Raw genomic sequence first — 27,177 nt, forward strand, 5'->3', positions numbered from 1 at the left:
CAACGCAGAAGTTTTCCAAATTTCTCTCAATTTTACAAAACACCAGTTCATTTCTGCAACCTGGAGTGAAGCTGTTTACAGCTCTGCACTAAGTAGAAAGTTCAAATCAATTCTTGTCCATTAGAGTTAGATATAACTGATGAAATATCCCCAAAGGAGTATTGTAAATGTATCAAGATGTCCTCCCCCATTACAGAAATGGGGAGGCATGGTGAATTACTTACCTTCTCTCTTACACTTAATGTCTCTGAAATGCTGCCAGGCAGAAAAGGCTTATCTTGTCTCTCTGGGTTTAAGAGAGGTCTGTGCTGTAGTCTGGAATACAGGGGAGGAAAAAAAAGGTAACAGTACTGAGGGCATACCCATATTAGTCTTTATTCCCAGACAGGACCAAGAACAAAAAAAAAAAAAAATTAAGAAAAGCTACTCAATAACCAACAGTGGATTCAAAATACAGGCAGGAAATATCTGATCCAAAAATCAGTACTAGGGAGTTTTTAATAATGTAACTGAAATTTCTGTGCAGTGAGCTATATAATAAATTCAGTCATTAAAATGTACACTGAAATAGCATTGGGGCAGAACATACAAACAATAGAAACCAAGAAATCCATGCTTAAGGATGTCTCTAAATGCCAAAGCACAGTGAGCATGGTATTGAAAGTAGCTAGCATTCTCAATTTGTCTCCATCAGGAAAAGAGCCTTCAGCCTACTTCTCACATGCTATCAGTTTGGCTCTAGGATTGTACTTGAAGTTGTAAAGAAATATGGGAAGACTAGGTTCTTGCATCAGGGGAGCATCATTTTGTATAAGGCCTTTGCTAGGGATGTAATGAGGTTTGTGGCTGCCAGACACACTTCACTTTTTACAACAGCTAACTGAGATGTTCTCGGTCTACTGTTGCTGCTGGCATACAAGATTGCTCAGTTATGGGGTCAGCGTGATCTCAGCTGCATGTGACAGTTCTGCCACCAAGCACAAGGCAGTAGAGTTGAGGGGAAAACACAAGCGTAAGACCTCTTGAAGACTGAATGTCAGAGAAAAGAGGAAAGGAGATACAGGACTGGGGAACAGCCATGCTCTGAACTGGTCTGTGAAAGTGAATCTTGATGTAGACAAGGAGTTCAGGTTTATGAAAGACTCAATAAATATCCAGTGCTCTCTGAGCATTCAGGAAATCAGAAGTGCACAATGCAATAGGAAGAAGTGCCCCCCTTAACAGCATCAGAAAATGTTGCCATAACAAAATATAGTCTGTGCTGCCTATGGAAAACTAGACTCAAACTTTGCATGGTGCATGAATTTTTAAGCAATTCAATGAAGCAAAGGGAGAAGATAAGAGTCAGAAGTTTAAAAATCCTTGGTGGGGTTTTTCTGACTCCTGGGAGTTCTAGCACAACAGCTTCTACTGATCTCAATTCCAACCAAGTGGATGCAGAAGGAAAATCAAAGGGGGAACAGGAATAGTGGAAGTAACTTGGAGGGGAAAAAAGTATTCAAAACAAAATATTTGTTAAGTAAAATCACAGGACAAAACCTAATGAGAAATTACAAAGCTTCAAGGTCCAGTTTAATTATGTGGGAGGGCAGGAGGAAAAAGGGCTGCAGGGTCTTAAATCCCAAAGTGGACAGTGTGACTATTCCAATAGTTATGTCACCGACTTGGAATTCTAAAGTCTGATTTTCAGATTTTTGCATATTATTTTCTTTTGTGACCCTGGCAAGTAACAAGCCTTAGTTTCTAGCCTGTAAGATAGGAATACTAGCACTTCAGTAACCTACAAGGATTTTGTGAGACAAAATATTTTGAAGGTCTTGCAATGAGGTCATGCTACAGCTCTATGATTTGCGTAAGTATCTAGAAAAGAAATGTTGGGAATGCGGATCTATGGAGCGAGACCTAACTTGAGAGCAGTGGAATGTAGATTTGGTTGTACAAAATGCTCTTCCATCATAAAAGAATGATGATGCCCAGCTCACCTCACAATCTCAGGCATAGTTTTCAAAGGATTTTGCAAAGGAAGTTAATTTTGTGACTCGGAATGCATTAAACACGCAACTGAGTGTCTAAAGGATAATGAGGTACAAGTAAACTTCTGTTGATGTCAGTAGTATATCATCTCAGCACTGCTCATAATCAGAAGAAATCATTATTGACAGCTTGGAGTTGATCTTCTACATTTTTCTCCATTGTTTTCCTTCCAAGCCACAGTGTCTAAGGTAGCCTCTGTTCATAACGGCTGTCAGTATGTTAATAGACACAAGAAAATAGTTTGATCACTCTACATAACTATAAAGAGACAAGGTCACATTTATGATGGTTTTGGTGGTGTTTCCCCAAGCAGAACCCTTTCTGACTCCTCTGTCCAAAGCACCAGGAACCAGCCCCCACTGCCCACCGCTCATATGCCCACTCCAGGTGGTGTTTTTCTGCCATGAGCCGCTCTTTGCATGATGGAAAAGCAGCTCTTTGCCAGCTCTGTTCTTGAAATGCTGAGGGACCATAGCACAAGTGGGTCTAAAGGCTGCCCAAGGCCAAGGAGTAATCATTTAAACTCCCTGCACTCCAAGATGTATTTTCCTGCTGCCTACCACTACTGTCACATACTACTGAACACATCTTTTCTCTGGGAAGAGAGAGCTTTATATTGCTCTCAACCAATAATCATATTTGTTACCTCCACTTCTCTCCCACTCTTTCTGGATGGAGAAGGCTCAAGGACCTGAAGTGAGATTGCCAGAAAACAACAAAATGCACCCAAAGGTTAAACTGAGTAATTAGTGGGAAGGTTTCTGTTCTTACTGCTGTGATATAGCTAGAGAATGTTTGACACCTGGCATAACATCTTTAAACTTTGGGAGAATCACTTTCCTGGAAAGTAAAATCTCTGATAAGTTAGTAAATCTTCCCAAATTAATGTTATCAAATCTTAATGCCAGTGTCTAACTCATGACATGCAATTCTTTGTAAAGTAAAACCATTTGCAAAACTATTAAGAGTTCCTTATTTCACCTATTTGTATTTTGAGTCTTTTATCTTAGGCCTGGCAAAGCACTACAAAATGGCATCTGCGCATACTTGTCCAGATTCTATTTTATTCTGCCGTATTTCTCTCCTAATGAACATTTTCAAAATGTTCAGGTGAAGATTTTTGTGGTTATGAGGCACTTCTGCATCACTTGGAATCTGTCCTCCTGCTAGAAAAGTTTGTCATTCAGTTAAAAACAGGAAGCATATGACTTAGATGGCCAGACGCATAGTATAAATAACAAATGGCAAAAAAATGAATCCTTCATGTATTGCCAAAGGTATATGTACTGTTTATCCAGACTGTTCAGCTCACACAACTGAACAAAAACATGACTAGAAAAGATTGAGACTTGGGTACCAAAAATAAAAAGGGAGTAAATTTTTCCATTCTGCATCAGTTGTACAGTCAACTCTACCAATCCTTCATGACCAGCCTTAGATATAGGGAAAGCTGTAAACATATGTTAGAATAATTACATATATGGCTTTTCTGTACATAGTATTGCTGTAAGTAGCATCGCTGATCTCTCAGGACCTTACAAGCCACCTTTAACCCTGTTCTGCATATCTTCCTTGAAAATCAAAGGGATTGTATTGCTTTGATACAGAATTCTTCTGTTTCTTTCCATCGTGAATTGCAAAATTCACACCTTTTATTTATCATTTCTCCAGGAATCAAAACTGCTGTTCAGCCAAACACTTCAGAGATCACAAAAGACACATCAGAAAGATTAGGAAGTGCTCTATGAGTGTAAAATGCTTACAAGTTACATATGCAAGTGTATGTATAAGTATTTATACAAACGTGTGTAAATATATATAGGTAAAAATAAAATTAAAGAGTTGTTTGCACATATGCATGCATGAATATGTATAACTGTTTGATGGGCGTGTGTGCAGACATATATGTTTATATTTGTATATTAAATATGTGATATGTATTTGTATAGTCACTAATTTCAGTCTAGTAACAGGGTCAAAAATAAGCATGATATGCTTTATTAAGAAACCTGCTTTCTTCTCCAGAGCAGTGACACTGACCTTCTTCTAATGCAAAATAGAAATTGTACATGAGACAAAATTTTGGATAAAGACTTAGGCTTCTGCAGTTCTAATGAAGAATATTATATCTCTAACAGAGAAGAAAAACCTGTTTCCTTGTCTGGGAAGAAGCAGTTGTTTGAAGGTGCACAGGTTGGAGAACTGTTAATCTTATTCTTGGGAGGAAACCTTAGCCAGCAGGAGATGCTAATATAGGACACTTAAAATTACTCCTGTGAAAAATTAATTTAGAATACACATATATGATTCATTACAGGTCTGTTGTTTCTACATGCATGATATATGGTGCTTTCTGAAACTGATATTATTAGGAGATGAAATTATCTGATTGAGAAAGGTTGTGACTTTATAGATTCCTTTCTAGGAGTTTTGAGCATTGGAAACCATTAAACAAAAATCCTGAAAGCTGCAGATCAACCATCTGCATCACTCAGGACATTACCCTTTGCAAACATCGTATTTCTGGGGAAAATAGTAATAGTGGATACCATAATCCATAGATATTCAAGGAGACTTGTCCTCCATCCTTTGGGCTTTGTGTCATCTTGGGACAGGTGGATTCTTACTGTGATCATGACACAACAAGTGTTCTTGCTGATGTATTTCATCAAAACCTGCTCTAATCCACTCTGCTCCCTGTTGCCCTTGGAGATCATCTTCATTTGGAAGGAGGAGTTGAGGGAGCTATAGTATTCTAGTGGCTTTGTGATGAGTGTGAAAAGCCCCTTTCTGGGTATTTGGAGGGTGGACTTGGTGTATCCTTGGGTCATCTCTGTACTGTTATAAATAGGCTGCTGTAAATAAGAGGACAAATTACTCTGACTTGTTCCAGACAGACATACAGTACGTGCAGCTTAGCAGGCAGCTTTCTGAGTCACTGTATGCAAATCAAGCTTCCCATGAGACTTTGCGATAAAAAGAAGAAAGCAACTTGTTATTTCAGTAATTGTGAGACACTGAGCCAAATAAACTAAGGCTGCCCATAAAGCCACCCAAAACCTGGGGAAGGACTGTCTGTGGCTTCTGCTTTCTCTCCGATCACTAACGGCACTGGGATTCCCAAGAGTCAATGGACCATCTTGATTAAGTCAGCTTTTGTCTTTGGTTTGACTAGAAAATGACCTCTTAAAGGTGAGTCTATCCTGTGCAGTCAAAGGAAAATTTGACCACTTTTGAGTCGGATTCACAGACCAGACTGCCTGCGGCTGCTGCACATTCCCTCTGGACTGCCTGGTTGCCAAAGCCCACTCACCACTTAAATAACCATTGAAAACAGTGCATGATGCTTTGACTCTGAGCAAGGAGCAGTCAGAAGAGTCTGGACAGACTGATCAGCACCAATAAAGGGCTCCAATCTGACTGCTGTATATGTAGGAACAAGCTTTTTCTATAAATTCAAGGTAGAGCTATCCAGGATAAATGTGCTCATGGAGTGGGCTTGATACATAAAATGTACAAGAAAATGTTTGCAGATAAATGTAATGAATTTCGTTTTCTCTCCTTTTGCTTTGTCATATTCCTCATCCATACAAAGCCACAGTTTATCTTTCTGTCCTCAGGAACAAGGAAGCTGCCAGGAACAAATCAAAGAGCCCACACTAATGCAGAATGGAGCAAAATATTCTCCATCATCTGTACAGATTTGACCAGCCTGTATTTAAGTTTTCTTTCTGTGCAGGCACAAATGCAATTAAGAAACCTGTGATTTCTCCTGAGCCTTGCCAGTCTGACAGCTTGGGAGAAGGAAGTGAGGAGAATGCAGGGAATCACTGGGCTAACAGTGATCGGCAGCCACACTCAAAATGTCTGTTCAATCAAGGAGGGCGTACCGGGCACCAAGGTCTCACTTCACTCTACAAACTGCGGCATCTCGGCGCTCGGAGGCACCGTGCTCATTGTCAATCTGTGACAGCCAGCACTGCCTCCACAAGCACTTCATTCCTCCTCCTGCCTTTTCTGGAGTGGCAGGAATTGAAGAGGATAGGAAATCAGAGTTAACTAAAGGTGAAGGTGTGAGACAGAGGGAGTTTATCCTAGTAAATGGAAGGCAAAGGTAAACACACAAATTACAATCCTGGTACTGTGGTGGCATGGAACATTGATGGTGCCAGGAGAGTTAAGTAGGAACAGCAGGGAAAAGATGTATGTTAGAGAGTATTACAAAATATATACATGAAAGCAGAGAACAGGTGGCAGGCTAAAGGAATTACTAGAAATTAGTAAAGAGAGACCAGAAAAGGCAGATAAAGGGACAGGCAGAAAGAAAACTGTGGAAAAGGGAGGAACACAGTGGAATGGAATTTACAATGCATGCTTTCATGAGATCCTGTGCCCAAAAAAAGAGGTGGATAGGATCTCTGAAGCCTTCAAAAGAGATTAAACACACAATTTAAATTGAAATAAAATAAGAGTTATGAGTGTAACACACTGAACTGGTCTTAAAAATTCTTCTCTGTATTCATAGCAGCGTAGAGTAACATTAGCATGGGCTGCATGACTCAAAGCTCTACAAATCAAAGTTAGCATGGGCCCCAAACATTTTATTAAAGTCTTACACATACACCATGCAATGTCAGTGTGTACCAAGAGGTTGGGTATTTTTGTCAAAGACATGTATGCATGTATGTGTTTGTTCCCTACATGCTATAGATAACTTTACATAGAAGAAATTGCTACAAATTGCTCATTCTGACATTTTGGATCAGTTGCCAATTACTTTGCAGTCTTCATACCGTGGAAACTCTGTTCTGAACACATACATGCTACATTCCTGTCTTGAATTTCACCACAGATTTGCTTTCAAAGTTCCTTCTGTGCCATGTGTTGAGACATAAACCAGAAAGAAGTGCTAATGCATTTCCTGAAGAAAATATTTATTCTTGAAGAAAATATATATATATATATATATTCCTGATATAAAAGTCTTTTTTGGGGGGAAATGAAGGGCTGCATATAAGGAAGCAGGTCCATAACTTTAAGTGAAGTCCCTAGAAGAGAAGTGGCATATGGAGGCAGCTCAGCTCCCACTTTGCAGAAAGTTTCATTAAAACTGAAAAGTAGCATCTGATAAGACACTTCTCTAGAGCCTCCTAACCTGTCAATAGGAATAAGAAAATCTTTAAAGTGACAGCAGAGTTTTACTCAGTATATTGCACATAGTACGTGCCACAGCCACGTAACAATACTGAATTTCTGTGGCTTTGCCTCTTGTGTATGAATCCCAAGCTGGGTGATCATTTGAGGCTTTACGTAGTGTGATATTTTCTTTCCATTTTACACAGATATCAGTAATTGCATATGATAGTAAGCAGTCAAGGATGTGGGTTTTTTAGTGCCTTAAAGTCTGAAGTGGACCCTCAGGCTGAAGCGTCCTGCTCCAAGTTTCAAAGGACAACAAAATGCGATGACAATTATACTCTTCTGAAATAGAAGGTTTATTGTGTACAGCCAGGGCAGATGCTCACTTAGCTGTAACTGAGCTGCTAAAACAAAAGCTGTGTTTACCTGCTGCTGCTCAGCAGATTTGAAATCTCACAGATCTGTTTGCCGCAATGTGAGAGGAGCCATGAGCATGCTTTAGCTTTAATGGCACACCTCATGATGGACCCTGAAATACTGCTCTGGGAGGTGAAGAGAAGGTGAAAATACACTCTCCTCAGTCAAAAAACATCTCTGGACCACGAAGTGAACTTTGGATGGGAAAAGGTGCATCACAACAGTGTCAAAAGGGGAAATACAAGGGTCAATAAAGAACCATGGACAAAATCTGCCAGATTTAACAGAACATTAATTCAACCTGCTAGGCTTTAAAACCAAGCTTTTCTTTAACCATTTTTCTGGGAATGTTAGTGAAGAATATAAACTAAAGCCCAGCTGATGAATCCAGGCAACTGTGATATGATTAATTTTTCTTAATGTAAATAGTAAAGGGACTGTTCAGTAAAAGATAACCTGTTACATTCTGCTTTAAAATAGCCCTATTTAGAACCAGTTGCTTTTTATTATATAGCACATGGGTTTCCCTTAGCATCATCAGGATGACTTCATGCATATCCTGGGGCAAGTTTTGGCCCCAAATGTCCTATAGTAAAGTTCTAGTGGCACACACTGTAAGGTCGTGTTCTGGATAACTTACTTACTGCTGTTAGCATTTAAATGGTCACAACTGGGGCCTTGATGCTAATGCCCCATTAATCCTCTGCCCTGGGAGTCAGGTTTTCCTGCTTTAACATCTGTTGCACCAGCAGTAGGTGCACCTACACTGGCAGTATACAGACGGTCAGGTACACAGGGGAGGGTGTACAGGTCTCTACTAAAGGGACTGCTCTAGCAGGACCACAGTTTGCATTGGGTGGAGCCATGCTCATTGGTTCTGCCTGAAAAATCATCTTTATGTATCATAGCCAGCCAAGCCCAATAATGGCTAAAGTTTTTTGAAATGTCCTAGACTCCCATTTGGGTCCACCAGCATCTCTTATTTTAGCAGGAACTGAATCAGACATAAAATAGAGATTAGATATTCTAGTACCTAATACTCTATGAGGCAGGAAAAAAAAAAAAAAAAAAAAAAAAAGTTTAAAATTTTTTACAAAATTCTTTTAGGGGAGAAAAAAAAAAAAAAAAAAAAAAAAAACAAAAAACTTTGCACCCTTTGGATGTCAAGATACCTGTATTTGGAAATTAAGACTTACTTGCATTTGACTGTCTTTTGTTGCTCTGGTCTCAGAAATCTTAGACTTGTCAGAAATGTAGATGCTTTCTGAATATAGACACATGGTGTTGTTTGCATTAGTATCTGGTGGGGAATTGTAATAAGATCTTTCTCATTGTGAATCCTACTATGATTGTCTCTGTGGGGGATGGTTTAAAAACTTCAGCTCGTATACAGAGCAAGTTCTTGCTTGCATAAAATTTTTTCTGCCACTGAATTTAATATATTAACACTCTTTGGATGACACTGACTTCCAGGTCATTCTCAGGCATAATCTAGGAGATGCTTTTTGACCTTTGAGGGGCTTTGTGGGGTTTGGTTGCTTTCTTAACAGCTGAATTAGCCTGATTAGCTCTACCATTGATTGTCTTGCATGCCTTATCTCACTGGCTACGTTGGTGTACCCTTCCTCAGAGAAAATCAAATATTGTTATATTTGGGGGGGAAAGCCCTATCTGTTTTCCCAGGCTTGAGTGGAAGGCTGTGTAAACTGAGGAAAGGAGGGCCAAGCTTGTTTCTGTGAGCAGAGAGACCTTTTTTAATGTTGGTATACGGCAAAGGCAGACTGTTCTTTGTATATACCAGAATCATAGAATATGCCAAGTTCGAAGGGACCCACAAGGATCATTGAGTCCAACTCCTGGCCCTGCACAGGACCCTCCTCAAGAGTCACACCTTGTGCCTGAGAGTATTGTCCAAACACTTCTTGAATTCTGTCAGGCTTGGTGCTGTGACCACTTCCCTGGGGATCCTGTTCCAGTGCCCAAACACCCTCTGGGTGAAGAATCTTTTTCTAATGCCCAACCTAAACTTCCCCTGACATAACTTCAGGCCATTCCCACAGATCCTGCCACTGGTCACCACAGGGAAGAGATCAGTGTCTGCCCCTCCTCCTCCTCTCACAAGGAAGTTGTAGACTGTGATGTTGAAGATAATTTGCATACACACATCAAACTTTTAGGTAGGCTTATTTTATAAATCTTAGTAAATTTTAAAAATCCCTTTACACTTAAAGAGAGTTGTCATAAGTTTTGTCAAAGTGATAAAAATCACACCATTTTAGGCAGTTTGAGTCGCTAGTGACTGCAATGTTATGCCTGGTGTTTAGAAAAGCTCTCAGCTGTCAGTCATATCAGCAGTACACACAGAGCTAGGAGTGCTGGTTTGGACGGGCTGAAGGTAATTAAAACATTGTATCAATAAGGACTTACAGTATTAACTTTAAAATTAGCTTGCACTTGGGGGAGTGAGCAGCATTGTATTTCCTTCTCATATTTAAGTGTTATCCTACCCAGAATGGGTGTCAGAAGTGTTTTGTCTGTCAGCTCGGAAGGTCCTTTGTGACGTACATGGGGGTTTAGAATATGGAGCCAGTAGAAGCTGAGGTAAGCGATGAAATACTACATGAATCTTGTAAGTGTAGAGGTCAGGTTATCAGTGCACATCAGCTGGAAAATAAATGCACTGCCTCAAGCCACCTTTGTCACAGGACTCCACAGCACCAGGCAGACACATGGTGGGCTTGTCTTCTGTCAGGCTCAGCAGGAATTCCTTTCTGTTCTTTAAAAGTAGCTATTTTTGGCTCTGCAGATGGACAGGTACATACCATTAGTTAGCAGGGACCTGCAGAAAGCTAATAAGGTGCACAGGCTGTGGTTTGTCGACACATGGGCTTCAGGGACCAAACCAGTTGAAAAAATTTCTCTCTTTGGCTGCTCAGATTTGCCAACACATTGCACAATTCCCCCACTCATACCAACACAGCTGTTTGTAGAGTTGGGCTATGAGCGGAGACAACCAATCTTTCTTTAAATCATAAATTTTTGCAGGGATTGGGGAGTCATTTTTTGCAATGGCCTGGGGAGTAATGAGAATACCTTATCTGATATTGCCTCTAAAATCACTGTTTCATTGGACCTCGAGCCTCAGGGCATGATTTGCAAAGTAATCAGTGCTGCATTTATGTTTACCATTTTGTGCAGGAAGCACCATTGCTGGTACAACCAGCTCAACTTCAAATTCAGCGTCAAAATGCATCTTTGAAGAAGTTGTGCTCCTGAAGGTAGAGCAAAGGGAAAGAGTCTTCTGGGTGTCATACTTGACCAATGAGGAATATTAGCAGAAGAATAACTCAGAAGCCAATATGATCTTTGTATCATGAAACTCCATGAGATGTTTTTCCTTCACAACGTGGAAGGATCTGACAGTCAGCAGAGCTGTACTCGTAAGACCTCAGGCCAAGCTAGCAGTGTTGGGAAGGTACTGCCTTGTCAGGGCTACATGGCAGCACCAAATCTGAAGTAAGCATAGAAGAGTTAAATCAGTTAGTGTCTCTGGTCCAAAGGAGGTTGTCTTTTTTCCCCTTGCTTCCAAAAACCATAAAAACAGATACAACTCAAATGATGATATCATTAACCTAATTTTTCTCTTTGATAACACCACCACTTTAAACTGTCATTAAAAACAAGTTTATTTCTGTCTCTACCTACCCCTTGCTTTTCACCCATAAGTCCTTTACTTTCCAGTTATAATAACTAAGGATTATTTCCAGTGCAGGCTGAAATCAGTCAGAAATGTAATAATTTCTATGTCTCAGGTTTAGCTGGTGGTTTTCCTGTCTGCACTCCTTGCTGCTGGGGGTTTATGGATGAAAAGTGACAGCAGTGTTTTACCTCATCTTGTCTAGACACTTGCATTCCCTCCACTGCCACCCCCTGCATGACTTTAATACACTTTTTGTCTGTGTGTGCAGCTTTTTGCAGTGTTTTAATACTCAAGTAAGTGGAGTATTATTTTTTCTTCTATTTTCTTATATCCATTCAATAGCCTGGAAAGGTTCAAGGTTCACTCTGTCTATCTGTTACTGACATTCTTAGGATGCTTTCTAGAGAGCCTAGCTCCCTTTTTGCACAATCAGGTTTCTGGATTTGTGATGCAAGCATTTAAACTTTCCGTAGCCTAGTCAACTCATGGTTCAGGAGGTCACATATCCTTTGAAGTAATTTCCCCAATTCCATTCTCACATCTTGTTGCCTGATCCATACATGCTATTCTCTTTTTATGCAATGGATTATTTATCCACTCTGCTGTGTGGCTATTCCTCGTTGTACTGTCTGATGCTAAAAGTCCTTTCCTCAACTGACTAGGTTTTGCTTCTTGCTGTTTTACTTCTTTCTTCATGTACAGCTCTGCCTAATTCACAAGATTATCCAATGAACATGAATTTAGTCTCCTTCTGGTTAATCATCTTCTAACCTGCCAAAGTGTGTTTCATGGGTTTCCATATTTTTACAGATGGCTTTTAGGCCACAAAAACAGAGTGTACCTTGGAGTCATCAAACTGGAAAAACAATCAAGACCTGCTCAGTCCATCTTCCCAGGGCCAGTGAAGGATGGTGTGTGCATCACGTCTAGTGTTTTGTCTAGGTCAGTTTTAAATACACCGTCAAACTTCAGTTCCTTCCCTAAGCATATTACTCTTCAGGCTTATGCTATTTGCTCTTTGGAATGTCAGCTTTATGTTACTGGTCTTGATTTTATCTCTACACCTTTTTATTATTAGCTACCCTCTCTTCTTTCCCTTTTTGTTTCTTTTTTTTTCTCTTTTTTGTTTTTGTCATTTGCACCTTTCAATTATATGAAGCTTGTTTTCATGCCTTTCCCTTCATCTGATAGTCACTGGCATTGTAACTGGGCTATTGCAGGTGTAGTTCTTCATTTCTTTCCCTAATAGCTCAGTCTTTCCACCACTCTGGTCATTTATATGGCAGCTCTTTGAACTCTCTCCAATCACTCTGATGAGGAGGTGCCCAGAAACAAATCTCACATTCCAGGTGATTTCACCTCAGAGCAGAGACAGAGATACTATTGCTGTAATCTTGCTGTTATGTGATGTGATTACTTAGCTTTTAATGTTGATGATTTGTCTTGACTTTTCTCTGTGTGTTCAGTCTAGACTGTGGCCATTGTCTGTGGCTCTTTAAAAGATCCTCTTTAGAAGCCTCCAGGTCTGTTCCATTGATCTGAATTTGTTCATTTTCCTTTCATGTTCCTTCAGCCCCTTTCCTCCCTCATTTTCCTCAAGTGTAGTTGTCACAGAGCTCAGTATAATCCTCTCATGGTTCGTGTGTTTTGGATACTGCAGTTAACAGTTCAGCTCCCCCTGCTCTCAGAGCCAATCCTGTGAGCTGAGTTTTTGAGGCTACTTGCTCCAATGTGCAGCAAAAACAGGCACTCAACTTTAGTTACCTAAGTCTATCCAAGGCTTTTTTGTAAAAGTTTGGGCAAATGAATCATATTGTCCTGTAATGAGTCTTCATGAGACTAGGTTTTAAAGTAACATGCACCTGCAGCAAAATGCTCGTTCTGGGTACTTCTGCCCAGTCTTTGGGTGAATTATGCCCAGATATTTCACCTTTTGATGTTTATCCATATAAAAAGAACCAAAAAGAAACAACCTGTTGAGATATTTTGGAATTTTTGGAGGTGTATGCATTCCACTACAAATTTTGTTCTAGCACTTACTGTCAAAAGAACTGACATCTGGTTAAAGTAAACAAATAATCTGAGGAGCTTCTTAAAATGCATGATATGTAAAAGACAAGATTTCATTTACCTACAGTGCTCTCCACCAGGTAAACCTACCTTGTCCATCTGACAGTTAAATATTTTGATCCTTGTTATGCTTATGAACATGGGGGGGTTTTGTTATCATTGTTCATTAAATGTTTACTCTTGACATGCATATATTCAGACATAAAAAAGCTTCTTCATTTCCATATGCCCAGAGTGCTTTGGGTTCGTGCTTAGCTGTAGTGTGGAACCCCTTGAGTAGCAACACTACTTGTGACCTTTGTGCTAACTCACTGAAGTCATGACCTCCGTCCTAATTGTAGCTTAGTATTGAAAAGACAGAATTTATGTCCTTGTTAGCAAAGCCTGTTCAGGATAAGATAAGGAAAAGATACATACCTTTCCACTGTCTGCTAACTTTGATAGTGCAAGATAAGAAAAATATGCAGAATACAGTGGAAGGCACATATGCTGTAAATAAGCAGCTATAAATATATTTGCATTGGAATGCATTTTGAGTTCTCTGTGTCCTGTAGATGAACATAGTTGTGGTAGTCCTTTTGGACTGGTAACACATCACTGCTTGGGGTTTTGGTAGATATATTCTTAATCAGTAAACTAACCAGAGTTTGGGCAGTTCTAGTTCTTGAGTTCTTTCTTAACTCTTACTAGAGACAAGAGTTGTGACAAACATCAATGAACCTATTTGATTCTGCAGATCTGACTCATGGTATTTTGTGTCTTCTGTTTGTCATTTATGTCTAAGTAAAATGGTTTGGAAAAGTTGTATCAAAGTTGTATTAAATCAGAATAATTTTGTTTTGTTTTTATAATTCTCTTCATTTTAGCATTCTTATTTTTTATCTCTTTTTCTTTCCTTCTGATTTAGTTTATGGGTTTCCTCTATTCCACCACATCTACTATTAGAAAACTCAAAATTTTTAGAAAGCCAGGCCTACTTTAAACACAAGCAAAAAAGGTAGTTGCCTAAGGTTGTGGATTGGTGGAACAGAGAGACCGAATGGTTGGTGCCCAGAGTCTTAGAGCAATATAGTTTCTCGCCTGAACTGCTGCTGTCAAGAGTCTGTGCAAACAGACAACTCTCCAAGTAGTCATAACTTCTCCTCATCTCTGTTTTTATCGGGCCAGCAGAATAATGTTACCTCACTGGGATAACACAGGCATGTGTACACAATGTTTTAAGGATGCAGCCAGCCAGGGCTCCCTGTTACCTCTTGTATGATGATGTTTGCAGGGGCAACTTCTTTGCCAATTAGCTGGGAAGCTTTATACTTCCTTTGGAAATAAAATAAAAAAAAGGAAGTTATTTGTTCTTTTCTTTTGATTTCCAGGAAGTGGTTGAGCTGTGGAATCTCTTTTTCAAGTGTTTCCCAAATCTTTACATTCTTTTTTGTCTTTCCTTCCATGTATAGTTTCTACATAGATACCTTAAAGGTCTTTGCTCAACACCCATGAGTTAAGCTTTAGAAGATGCCTGCGAAGTAGAGCTATTATTATCTTGATTGGCCTTACAGAGAAGCTGAAGCACAGAGCACTGAAATATCTTTCTCAAGGCCAAGCATAGATTCCCCAGAAGAGGTGTAAGTAGGACCCAGATTTCCTGATTACTAGTGCTGCTCTTTAAAATAAATAGAATTCCCTTTTGACTTCTGAGGATGTTCTTTGATGGTGGTGACGGCAGTGTAGCAAGCCTTGTTTCATATTTGTAAAATTTTTCTTTTCCTTTTTGATCTCACGTCCTTTAAACCTTATCATTATTATTATTATTGATGCCAGCTCTAAAAAATTTCTATTTTTATTTCGGCAGTCATGAGTCCTCCATCAAATTGGTGGAACTGTCACTTATTAAACTTCTTCATAGTATTAAAATTGATGAGATTGATTTGAGGCTGCTTCTACTCTTTTTTAAAAACTTTTTTTTTCTCTTTTAATAAAGGAAAATCAAACTGATATGTTCCACATTTACACCTGTACTTTCTTTTACTTGGTATATTGTTATTGATGGCTCTATTTCTTACTATTTCTTTTCTATTATCATGCGTATCCATTTGTAGTAAAATACCCATCTGTCCTCACTGTTGTATTTTCATACTGCAGTCAAAAAGCTCATTGCCTCTCAGGCACCAATTGCAAACCCTTTTCTTTTTCATCCTTTCCTGGAGATTTGTGTGGCAGCTCAGTCCTGCTGAAAACTAAAACCTTTGCCTCTTTTTCCTTACTCATGCCATGAAGTCATAACTGTCTGTGATATTACATTGGATTGCTCTGGGAAACCTTGTGATATCTGAAGAAGAGGATTATAACTAGGTTAACAAAGCAGTGGCAGGACTGGAATGATAAAGGTGTTTATCATACCATAAAGCATCTTGGTAATTAGAAATTTAAGCACAGACGTTTCCTGTTTTTTGAGGGAGAGCTGGAATTTTATCTGTGTTTCTCTAATGCTTCATCAAGGAAATTCACATTTATAAAGCAAGAAGAATTGAAGCTGCACTTTGTTTTTCTCATAGTAAGAGGGAAGGGGAAAATGTGCAGGCAGGCTAGGTCTATAACATTGATTTGTAACCAACAAAGGAAATGTCTACTTATGAGACACAAATCAATGTAACCAGACTGTGAAAGTGCAAACAGAGATGTGAGAAAATTATTTGATCGTTAGTCTTCCTTTTGAAAAGACAGAGGGCCAAATTCTGCTCCCATTTATGAGTATGTAACTTCCACGAAACCCAAAGGAGACTTGCCAGTGTAATTATGGACAAAATTTCATGGGGTGTCCTTCTGATGGATGGAGGTGTAAGGCATTAGAGTCAGGAAGGGAGCTAGGCAGGAAAGGAAGGATGCTGTAGCAAAGAGGATATGAACCAAGTTTTGCTATTAATGAATTGTAGGTACAGAAAACATATTGATGTTCCCTCCCATGTAGAGGTGACCTGTATGAACTGTGCACCTTCTTAATTCAGCTGAAATCTTAAAACAGTTTTCATTAATCTGAGAATTTGTTGCCACAGGTAGAGATGTTTTCTTGGAGATGGACTTTTCTCCTGAGAATAATCTAATCTTGCAGATTCTAAACTACAGGGTCCATTATCTAGAAAAATCCTATATTAACAATAAAACCACTGTGTTTTGAAGGTAGGAAGAAAATTTGGCATTCTAAGTCCTTTTGGCCCATGGAAAGTAACAGATACCAATTTGGAAGTGAACCCCTTTATTCTTCCATGGCTTGTCTTTAAATGACAGTCTGCTTCTCAGATGGGGGGACTTCGTCTCCCCTGGAGCTATTTGCACCCCCAGATTTACCCTGTAGGTTGATAGAATTGGTTGTTTCCATGCAAAATCAATTTCTGAAGCTGTGGTTTGATGGCATAGTGGATCTCAGTCATAAAACTGTATCAAAACCACTGTAGCCATGTAACACAAAGTGTTACCGAGATAAATTCACATACTGATTTGAATGTTTTCAGAACAAACGGATTAACTTTATATCGCAGGCTTTCTATCAGATCAGGTATCACCCGTCTGCGCCGCTCTGACTTCGGGCTAGATTATATATCGTCTGTTCTCTTGCAGCAATACAAACTCTTGCTAATTTAACAGTAATGTGATCATGTGCCCATGCCCAAACCAGGTCAGATCCATACTGCCAGCTGATCCTGTGGTAACGGCTGTGGACTGATAGCCTGAGTCTGTTCATTAGTGGGGGAAACTCATCTCGACTTCAGTTTCAAAAATACAGCAAAGCAGAGGCAAACTGCCTTCTTTAGCTGCACACCCTACTCCAGTCTAGGCTTTCGTCCCTCTTCACCTTCAGCAGTTCCCTGTGTTTGCACAGGTACTGGGATTTCCCCATATGTCTCCATGAAATTCCATTAGTGCAGTCACTGGAAAGAGAGAGACCAACACATACACAGTTTTAAAGGCTTGGGACTCATTTGGAGAGGTAGATATTTTTATTCTGGTTAAACTACTCTAATTCTTGTGGATATTGTTTTATTTATGCCACAATACAAGATTAAATCAGGCCATGGCTTCCCAACAGGCAAACAAATCTAGTCTAAACAAATTATATTTTTGAAAGCTTTTGGGATAAGAATAATTTTGAATCTAAAACTCATCAAAGTGACATTAAATAACAACAAAAAGCTTACATTCATTACAAGTTAAATTCCCCTTTACAGAAGAAGGTGCAACAAGTTCTGTCATTTTACTTTGTAAGCCAAAAAAAGTCCTCTTTTTGATTTTTCTGAACTACACTTGGCCTTTTGAGATGGAGGCAAAACTCTCCCTGGCACTTGCCCCCAACTCTCACATGTAGTGAATATTTCCCCTTGGGTGCTCTTTGTGTCATGATATCTTAAAATAAGTGTCTTTCTGTCAGGCATTACTCTTATATAATACATGTTGTCATCTGGAGTGAGGCACAGTTGTGCATATTTAGCTGCTTTGCTTTGTAATGCGTCATTACAAGTGACCAAAAACATGGTACAGGAAGTTGTTTGTGTGCTTTTTTTCCTTGTTTATGCAACTCCCAAGCAGAAAATGTTCTTGAGAGCAGATGGTACAGAAAAGTCAATTGCAAGTTCCGTTTTCCAGATGCATAGATGTTTCATGTCTACTTGAAGCCAGTTCAGATGGCTTTGTAAACTTGAGTCCAACTTTTGTTTAACCTTTTACTAGGTCACCAGTTAAAGTGTTTCCTACAGGAGTTTCAGCCCTAACAAAAATAACCTGAGTGCACAAGATCAATTGTGTTCTCAGATGTTCAGCTGGAATCTGGGCAATACTGTTTTTTTAGCAGGAATGCTGAAAGTTCAGCAACTGATGCATGTTTTAGGGTTTCCATTTGCTTCTCTCTTTCAACTTTCTAAATAATACGTTGTAATGCAGAGTGGCCAATATGTGAATTTCTTCCTGTTTGACAAGGGGATTACTAGACAGTGAAGGCAAATTAATTTGACTTCCTACAGAAAAGGTAAGAAATTCTTACCCTAGAGCAGTAACACAGTCAGCTCACGACTGCACGACACTGATAACCTACAGTTTACAACTCAGCAGGTTTCTTGTTTGATTTGGGTTTTTTGCTGCTGAACCATAGGCTTTTATTTGATAACAAATAAAAGTACCAGTCCAATTTTTTCCCTGTTGCACCCACAGAAATCTGTGTGACATCATATGAGTATCACAGACTAAGTTAGTGGGAGGGCATCCATGAAAGCTGGTCTTCAATTGTTGGCCACACCAGTCAGTTTGTGAGTTCAAATACAATTTATGTTTAGTTCAGTTCAGACTTTACTGTAAGGTGATTTGTAGATCCAAGAAGTAAGACACTTGATCCCAGAATAACAATACCAAATTGTTAGTCATTGTCCATAGATCCCAAGAAATAGGAAAGTATGATTTCTCAAAGATACTGCCTGGCTATGTGGTTTGTCTTGATCAGAAGTAGGCATAGAACCAGATTCTGACATCTGATCCACTAAGTTTTATTGTTTTCAAATAACCAGCAAACTTTCAAGAAAGATTATCCAAGCTAAGAAAGATAATAGATTTAGAAATGAAAGCTCAAGGAGAACATTTTTTATTATGTGATCGGTTAAGTTTTTAACTGCTTATTCACGTGTTTTATTCACACAATGTGAAGAAATGAACCTAAACTGAAATCTCAAAGCTGAACAAATTCAGAAGTGAAACTGACTTACCAAATCCCTGCCTTCAGTTCCGCTCTTACACTGAGATAATATAGAAGTTTAGGGTGACTGAAGCCTGGCTCTTACATTGGTAATACCATATAATCCAATCTGAGATGCCTGGATATGGTGATTGATGACAAGAGAGGTCAGAAGGAACAGGTTTCTTTGGAAAACCTTGTGAAACAGTCTAGAACCACTCTATTTGCAAACCAAGCCCCTCAGAGTTCAAGAAGCACCTGGATGGTGCTCATAGTTATATGATTTAGTTTTAGTCATGCGAGGAATAGGGAGTTGGACTCGATGATCCTCATACGATCAATTCGAGATATCTATGATTCTGTGATTTCCTCCCTTTGAAGAGTCTTGTGTTTGTTATTCACCAGAATCAGGATACTATAGTTGATGGACCTGAATCATGTTTCTCTGCAGAAAAATGTTGTCTCATTGGGAAAAGGACGGGCAGTTCAATGTCTCACAGAAAAGCAGCGACATTGCCAGTGAAAATTTCTTCTTTAAACTCCTACTGAATGAAAGTTCAGATTTTTTGTGACACCGTAGTAATCTTCAGAAACTCCTCCTTTCTGTGGACCACTCATGGATTACAAAAATAATTTTATTTTCAATTTATAAAGAAGTTTCATTTGAAGACGTCATCATTAATTTGCACCATTCTCCATTAGGCTGGCAGTAATGAGGGGGTTGCGTATTGTTGTTTACTTTTCCAAGGGGGAAACTGAGAGGAGGAAAAATAAGGTTTGTCAGAACTATGAGAAGTACTAACTTGATTAAAATGTGGGCCTTCCCTAAGAGACAGAAGGAGAGTTAAAATCTAGAAAGTTTCTAGCTTTCAGGACAGGATTCAATCGTAGCCCTCACCATTCGATGGTCTCTCAAAACCAAACAGAGCTGTCAGGTTTTGGGTTTGCTCCTTTTTGCTGCTTGGGCTGAGAAGCAAGTTGCACGTACTGGACTGGCTTCTCAAGGCAGTAAGTGAAAATGGCATTTCAAAATAATAGTTGTCTGGTCCTGCAGCTCAGAACTGTCATATTGCATGTGAAAAGCTCACTCCTTCCCAGAAGTGAAGTGTAGAAAGTAATATGAATATGTGTGTGTGCGTGCATGTGGATGTGTCTGGTCTGGGACACAGACAGATTCCCTACCTGGAAATGGCTTGCTATTATTAGACATGCAGTTACCAGGGGTTATGTAAGACAATTGAAGCTCTGTTTTTTAACGGAGACATGATTCATGCTACGTGTAGTAACAGTAACCATCTCCAAATGAGACAGAAAGCAGATACAGACAAAAGGCTGAAGAAATCAATGCTGGCTGAACACAGCCATCCTCCTGATACCTGCTGCCTCTCAAACAGCCTTCAGGTTATCAGCAGCTGAGGTTGATGGTAATTTCAAAGACTTCTGGAGTTACTGAGCCAGTGCATCTGTGTCAGTGGTGTTTGGAGGGAGTGGCTGAGGCTGCAGGAGCTCTGAGGGGTGACAGCATTGGGCACACTTTGCCATGTTCCCGACAACGTCTCTGGTGTTCTACAGGAGGCTGAGGGAGCTGTGAGCAGAACTAGCACTCCTACTCTATTTTCTCAGTTACTCCTGCTGGGAAAGGCTGGAACCAAAACAACTTTTGGCTCCTCTGCAGTTAACACTTCTACAGACATTTTTATAGTAATGTGGAGGGAGAGTCAAGACCTGGAGTAGCTTTGAACTTCTGCCAGCAGTCTTCATTAGAGCAAATTGTGAAATCTGATTGAACTAGAATAGCTCTGAGCTCCCCTACAGCTAAGATTCCTGATCTATCTCCTATGGTACTTCTTGCCGGTCATGGCACAGATTAGAATATCTGCAAGCGCCCTGATAATTTTGTTCATCTGGGCAATTTTCTTATAACATTTTCTGTCAGGAAATAGCAGGAGTAAGGTAGCTGCCAGATTCTCTGCAGTCTCCTCACAGAATTTCTTTTCTGATAGGAAAAAAGGTTGAGTTCAGACACTGGTGGGGTGCTGATTTACAGTGTCACTTTCCAGAAAGAAAAGGTGGGGAAGTTGCTATTGGGTCACCTCAAGTCACTGCCATTCCCTACCTTGTCTCCTGTTGGAAGATTGTGGATCTCCTGTAAAATTTCATTTCAGCATCATCTAAACCATTCTGCGTAGTAACTTCTGCTGTCAAGGAAGAAGATGCTGAAGATTTGCAAATGGTCTTTTTAACACTCAGGAGACAGCCCTCCTACGTTAGCAGAACTTACCCAACAACAGAGCCAACTGGCTTCAGTTTCATTCAAAAAAGTTTTGAAATGACCAGAGAAGAGGCCTCTAAGAGCCACAGAAGAGATCTGAATACTGAATTCCAATAAATCCCAAGAGTTTATCATTTGCTAATACTGAAGTAAGAATAACAACAATTATTGCTGTGCTATTTTCCTTAATGCATCATGCTGCATATACTGCACAGAGTAGAAATCACTGCAGCTACTATTAATGCTAGTAATCATTCTCCATCAGCCACACTGCATACAGTTTTAAGAGAAAAGTGAAAAATAACTCAGAGTGCCTTAAAAATGGCATTGTAGTCATATCCTGACTCCGTGTTTTCCTGGCACGGGGTGTTTAAAACCCAGATCTGAATAACACAGCTGGCACTGACATCTCTACATTTCAGGCATACTTAAGAAAAATCCTGTTTTGATGCAGATGATACATAACTTTAAAAAGCAAATAATTATCACAAATATACATCACACCTCAGGACACACTGCTGTCAGTGACTTGACATTTCAAATGATGAGTTTCACAAATGTGCATAACCATCAGATTTGATTTAACAATGTTTTAGAATAATTCACATGCTCATCTAGAACTTTTTTCATTGTGTTTTGGCACTGAAGCATGAAACAGGAAATCTACAGTGGGTTTCTCTTTGCATATGAGGAAGCAAGGGCTTTGATCAGTTTTTCATACTCCAAGGCTGTAGTCAGTTATTCCTCAATGGATAATGAAACCAAAGCCCACAGTGACTCTGTTTCTCTGTGGATCCCCTATGATATTTTATATATAGTTTTTGACATAAATCAAACAAGCTTTCATTTGTACAGTTTGAGGCCAGAGGCAGCAAACACACAGGAAGAATGGTATGAGAAAACATGTTCACGGTGCTTTTTACCTAGTCTTTTCACTATGTTGGTTACCAACTCTTTAATGAATGACTTGCAAGGGAAATCTTCAGAGACAGGAGACAGTCATCCAAAACAAAAAAAAAAAGTTAGAAATCATTTTAATATTTTTTGTGACTGTCAGTAACGCAGTTGTTTAGCTCAGCATTCAGGCAGTGGTGGTATGAATCTTAAAACTTAAGGAAAAGATTCCTTGTCTCCGAATTTACCCCTCAGAATCCATGCAAACAAGATTTTTAATATAAACCTTCCTCTAGTAAAGGCAGGTAAAAATCATGCCAGCATCTTCCTCTCCTTATAAAACAATTCGCATAATCAAAGCTCAGGGAGAGGGAAGAATTCCATCAAGAAGATGTTGTTTTTTGTGGGGGGAGAAGAGTGTTCAATTTTTCTGTGTACCTGTTTGATAACATGGATCTTGGTGCTTGAGAAAACCAGATGTATCTGTGAAATTGTTATTTCCTAGTTTACCTTGATGGAGATAGTTCTGTGACAAATGGATCAAATACGTGGAAATTTATAGCTGAAATTTATTTCATTGTCCTACAGAGAATTATACCTTTAATTAATGTAAACAGTTTCTCATAGTCTCTGCAAGCAACAAGTCGTGAAAAAAACAGTATTTCATTACTTTTATCAGTTGCCATTTTGTATCACGTTCCATACTTATGACGATGTACTTCCGACTTTTGACTGAGATCATCTTTCAGCATAAGAACCACAAATTTGGTGGCCAGACATCGATGCATCAAGTGCTGTACCATTGTGACCAGGAGGGAGGTCGTATGGCAGAACCAGTGTCAACAGTGTAAATCTTCATTAAATTGTGTTATGTGTTGAGATTATATGGTCCCTGCACTTAGTTGAAAATACATTTTCAGTTTGAAAACCTGGTGACTGAAACATGGAGATCTGTTCTTTGAGAACAGATTCAGTACTTTCTTCACTTCACCAACATCTATGGGACTGAGGGTTTCAGGATTTAGGCCAAAGTGCTTGTAAGGACAGCATTCAACGAAACTAAAGCAACGTTTAGGAAAGGAGGAAAAAACTCAGCTCATTTTCTTCGTATGCTTTCATTGTTTTTGTTCTTCCTGAAAAATAATGTCCTTTCAGATTTCGTTTGACATCTCCATGATGTTGAACAGATTCGGAGAAATCACCAATATTTTGACAGGGTTCCTTGGCAATGAAATGTTCATGAAGCTCATCTGTCATGAGCTAATCTGGCTCATCTAGCCAAAGCAGTAGCTTAGGAGGATATATTACTGTAACAATTTAATTTCTACACATTTTCTTTGTCTCTGGTGATTGCAGTGATGGCAACTCATATTTCAGTTGCAGAAACATCAGTATTAATTGCAGCACAACTATACCTTTGGTTTTGTGAGAACCCTGCTTAAGGCAGTGTCGTGTTGTCCAAGTGCCGCTTTCTTATTAACAAGGCAATAGTCTGATTGCTCTGGCCATCTTCAGTGTCCATGGCTTCAAAACCTTAACCTCTTCCATTGAGTTTCATACCTTTTAACCTACAGCATCAGCACAAAAATGCCTGAGGCTGTTCATACTCTCAAACTGCTTCTGTAAATACTAAGTATCTGTAGAAAACTAGCACTCAAGATTCAGCAATGCTACCGGTATACAAGCACTGCCCACAAATCAATCTGTTCCCAGAAAAGGTTACGTAGGAGCACAGAAGATTTACTCCACATTTGACCAGCAGCATAAAATTACGAATTTATCTATTTGCCTCAGTCACACCCCTCTTTAATGAACTATTTTGAAAAGTATGTGGTTTTAACATTCAGGTACAATTGAGAAGGCTCCATAGTAGGAATATAGAGAATTCTGTGTTGTATACCCAGCAATGTTTTGCCAGAACAAGATAATTTTAAAATAATAATCATGTATATAATTATACACACATATAAATATATGGTTAATGGATATGTATATATCTACATATGTGTACAATACTGTTTCTTCGTGTTACCACTAGTGAAAAGTGGTCTGACACACTGCCATGGTTCAGTCTGGCATCATAGATTTTTGTATTCCTTTAAATCTTTAGCTGAATGTTATATCAGGACTTTTGGTGACCTGCTTCTGCTCTCATTAAGCCCACCAACTGCTGACATTTATTTGCCTCTTCCTGGTGTCAGTTATCTTCACCATTTCAAATCAGGTGTGCAAAGTCCAAGCAGTTGCTTAACGCTGCCTAACGTGGCTTTACCCTGCTCCACCCACAGTGAGGTGTAGCCAGTGCAGGCAAGAGGGCGGCACACATTGTGCTTGGGCACCATCTAACCAGGCTCACCTACAAGTGTGGAGTTTATACACCCAACACACTAAGCATGATGAGATCTTCATTCATGGAAAATAGGCAGCACCCAGATTTAGATTTTCAATGAGAGAGAACTTTTCAAAATGTTCAGGGTTAAAGCCTTGTACCACTGTACCTGGTAGGAGGGGCCATTTGGCATGGGAAGTGGAAAGGAAAGTCAATAGGAGAAGAGTTATCCTTTTTGACCTGAGCTCTTAGGTATGGGTAGCCATTGCATTGAGAATACTGCTTAGAAATAGAAAGGAATACCAGAAGAATAAACAGACAAAAGTGAGACCTTAAAAATGCCTATTCCAAGTGCCAAAGTCAAATTTAAGAAAAGAATTGCAGCTTAAGAGCAGTGAAATTTTATACTATCAGATAAAAGGCAGTGAAATAATAGAGGGTCTATAAGACAAAAAGTGGAAACATAATGTAGACTTTCCTACAGACTACTTTGCTATTCTGGATTTCAGTAGGTACCCCTGGGACTTCAGGGAGAGATTTTTTTCCCTAGTACTATTGCAAACATGTCCTTGTGGGAAATTGGCCTTTACCAGGCTAGAGCAGTCTAGCCTCTTTAAACGGTCTTTCTTCAAATGTCTAATCCATTAACAAATTAATTTCTGAATTTCAGACCATACTGATAATGGACATACAGTGTTCCCAGTAGAATACAAAAATGAGCAGTTTCCTGTCCTGAATGAAGCCTTGACTATTGTGAAAAAGTCATAGTTATGGCCTTCTGACAGCATGTCGTGTGTTGCTAAATTTTTATGTTTTCTATGGCGCAAGTTCTGGCCTCTGTTGTAATGGTGGTTTTTATATCAGTCTATCTTGATCTCTGTATAAAGACACTGGGATTGGATATCTACCTACAGGTAGCCAGTGGCCTAACCTTGTTCTTGTAACATAAATGCTGTAGTCAGTCGTAGTCAGAGAATGTACCTTCTTTTGAATAAGAAACACTAAAGTACATCTGAAATAACCCACTTCATGCAGAAAGTTGATTCTTGAATGTTTATTGATGGCTAACACTGATGTTCTCATCTCCTCTGCCACTTCAGAGAGAAAAAGTGACCAAAAAAGAATTAGATTTAGCTTAGAGAGCGCAGTCTGAAAATATATCATGACTGTGAAAGCATCAATTAAAACTGACCCCACCTTACTCAGGAGACCTGTACAATATGTGAATTAAGATCAGACTTGCTAACTTCTAAGGCACAAGCAAGTTATTTTCCATTGCCTCATGATCGACAGCACTGTACCAGCACAGCAAATAAGAATAATCAGAAATAAGCTCACAGAAGCTCTTCTTTTAATTTTTTCATTACTAGGGATCACAGGAAAGGCAGAAGGAAGCAGCATTCTGAAGATATCAGGGAAAAGACTATTGCAGGGATAAAATAAATAACAATTAAGTAAAAAATTGAGTCTGCTTGATCAGGACTCACTGCAAGAAGGCTGTGGTACCAGGTCTCAAGCAAAGAAAGGGCTGTTTTCATGACTGTCCCTTGCTGGTCAGACATACGAATGCCCCTAACAAACCGGGAATATTGAAGGTGTTTGATGGTGTCTCTGAGCAGACGGGAGTACATCCAGGGGGAGAGACAGAAATGTCCTGCAGGGAACCAATCTAGAAAAAGCCAATTTCAGGACCAAACACCAGCAGTAAATTGATGTTTATAATATTTAAGTCATCTGTAAAAGGCAATATGATGGTGTGTTGTGTAAGGAGCAGAGTCAGGCAAATGATTGCTTCTGTGTGTTTTAAGTAATACGATATGACAGACCACATCAGATCAATGGTGCTGATTAATGAACAGCTCTGGAAAGGTAGCTAACAAGAGATGAAAGGGTCAAGACACACATTTCAGGAGGGAGAAGGACGATCAGTGCCTCAGAATACAGAGTTATGGTCCTGGAGTCCATTAATCATCAGCACTATTATGTAAAGTACCACATTTTCTCCTGACTTTATGCCCACTGCAACTGCACTGAAGTCAGTATAAAACTGACCTAAAGTGTACATCTTAAATCACAATCTGTAGTACATCACTGCTATCATAAAAGGGACCTTCCTTAATAAAAACACCGATAGAATGAATGTTTCTTACACCCTCTAAATTAACAGATAAAACTTGGAAAGATCAAGGTGGGATAAAAGTGAGCATATATAAAATGCCCGAGTTATTACCATTAGTGGGAATATTTAAGTAATAAAAGTCTGCATTTCTGGAATGCATTCATGCAGAAAACTTATCCTCCAAAATCTTAATTAAGCACACAGTACCTCATGGAGCAGGAACGTAATGCTTTCCTTTTCTGGATAGAGAAGCCCAGGTAGAGAGGGAAGGAGTTACTTAACCCACTGTCACACATCCCATTCATCTGTTGTCCTGCTTGCCTCTCTTATGGTCAAATATCCTTCTCCTCTAACTTCTCCCAAGATTAAGTCTTTTAGAAAAATTTGAAGTGTTTCCTTCTCTGTTGCACCCCCCATGTCTTCAGAAACACCATCAGCTTTGCTGATTTTACATATTTAAAAAGTACTTAACAACTGATGAGGATCTCTGTGCTTT

At 39.3% G+C, this 27,177-nt stretch overlaps 1 protein-coding gene across 24 annotated transcripts in view; it reads left to right on the forward strand.

The window, feature by feature from the left end:
* Positions 1 to 27,177, forward strand: part of ZBTB20 (zinc finger and BTB domain containing 20) — a 468,555-nt gene that overhangs the window by 404,538 nt on the left and 36,840 nt on the right. For 3 of the 24 annotated variants that reach the window (XM_017833961.1, XM_017833976.1, XM_017833974.1), the window contains one exon: positions 12,101 to 12,232. The exons of 15 other annotated variants lie outside the window; for them this stretch is intronic. The gene's annotated coding sequence lies outside the window, so the exon portion shown is untranslated. Of the gene's footprint in view, positions 1 to 10,043; positions 10,405 to 10,788; positions 10,869 to 12,100; positions 12,233 to 27,177 lie in introns of those variants that run through there. 6 more of the 24 variants (XM_017833975.1, XM_017833977.1, XM_017833978.1 and 3 more) reach the window with 6 other exon arrangements.

Source organism: Lepidothrix coronata, unplaced genomic scaffold, assembly GCF_001604755.1.
Source record: "Lepidothrix coronata isolate B3197 unplaced genomic scaffold, Lepidothrix_coronata-1.0 Scaffold226, whole genome shotgun sequence".
Lineage (NCBI taxonomy): Eukaryota > Metazoa > Chordata > Aves > Passeriformes > Pipridae > Lepidothrix > Lepidothrix coronata.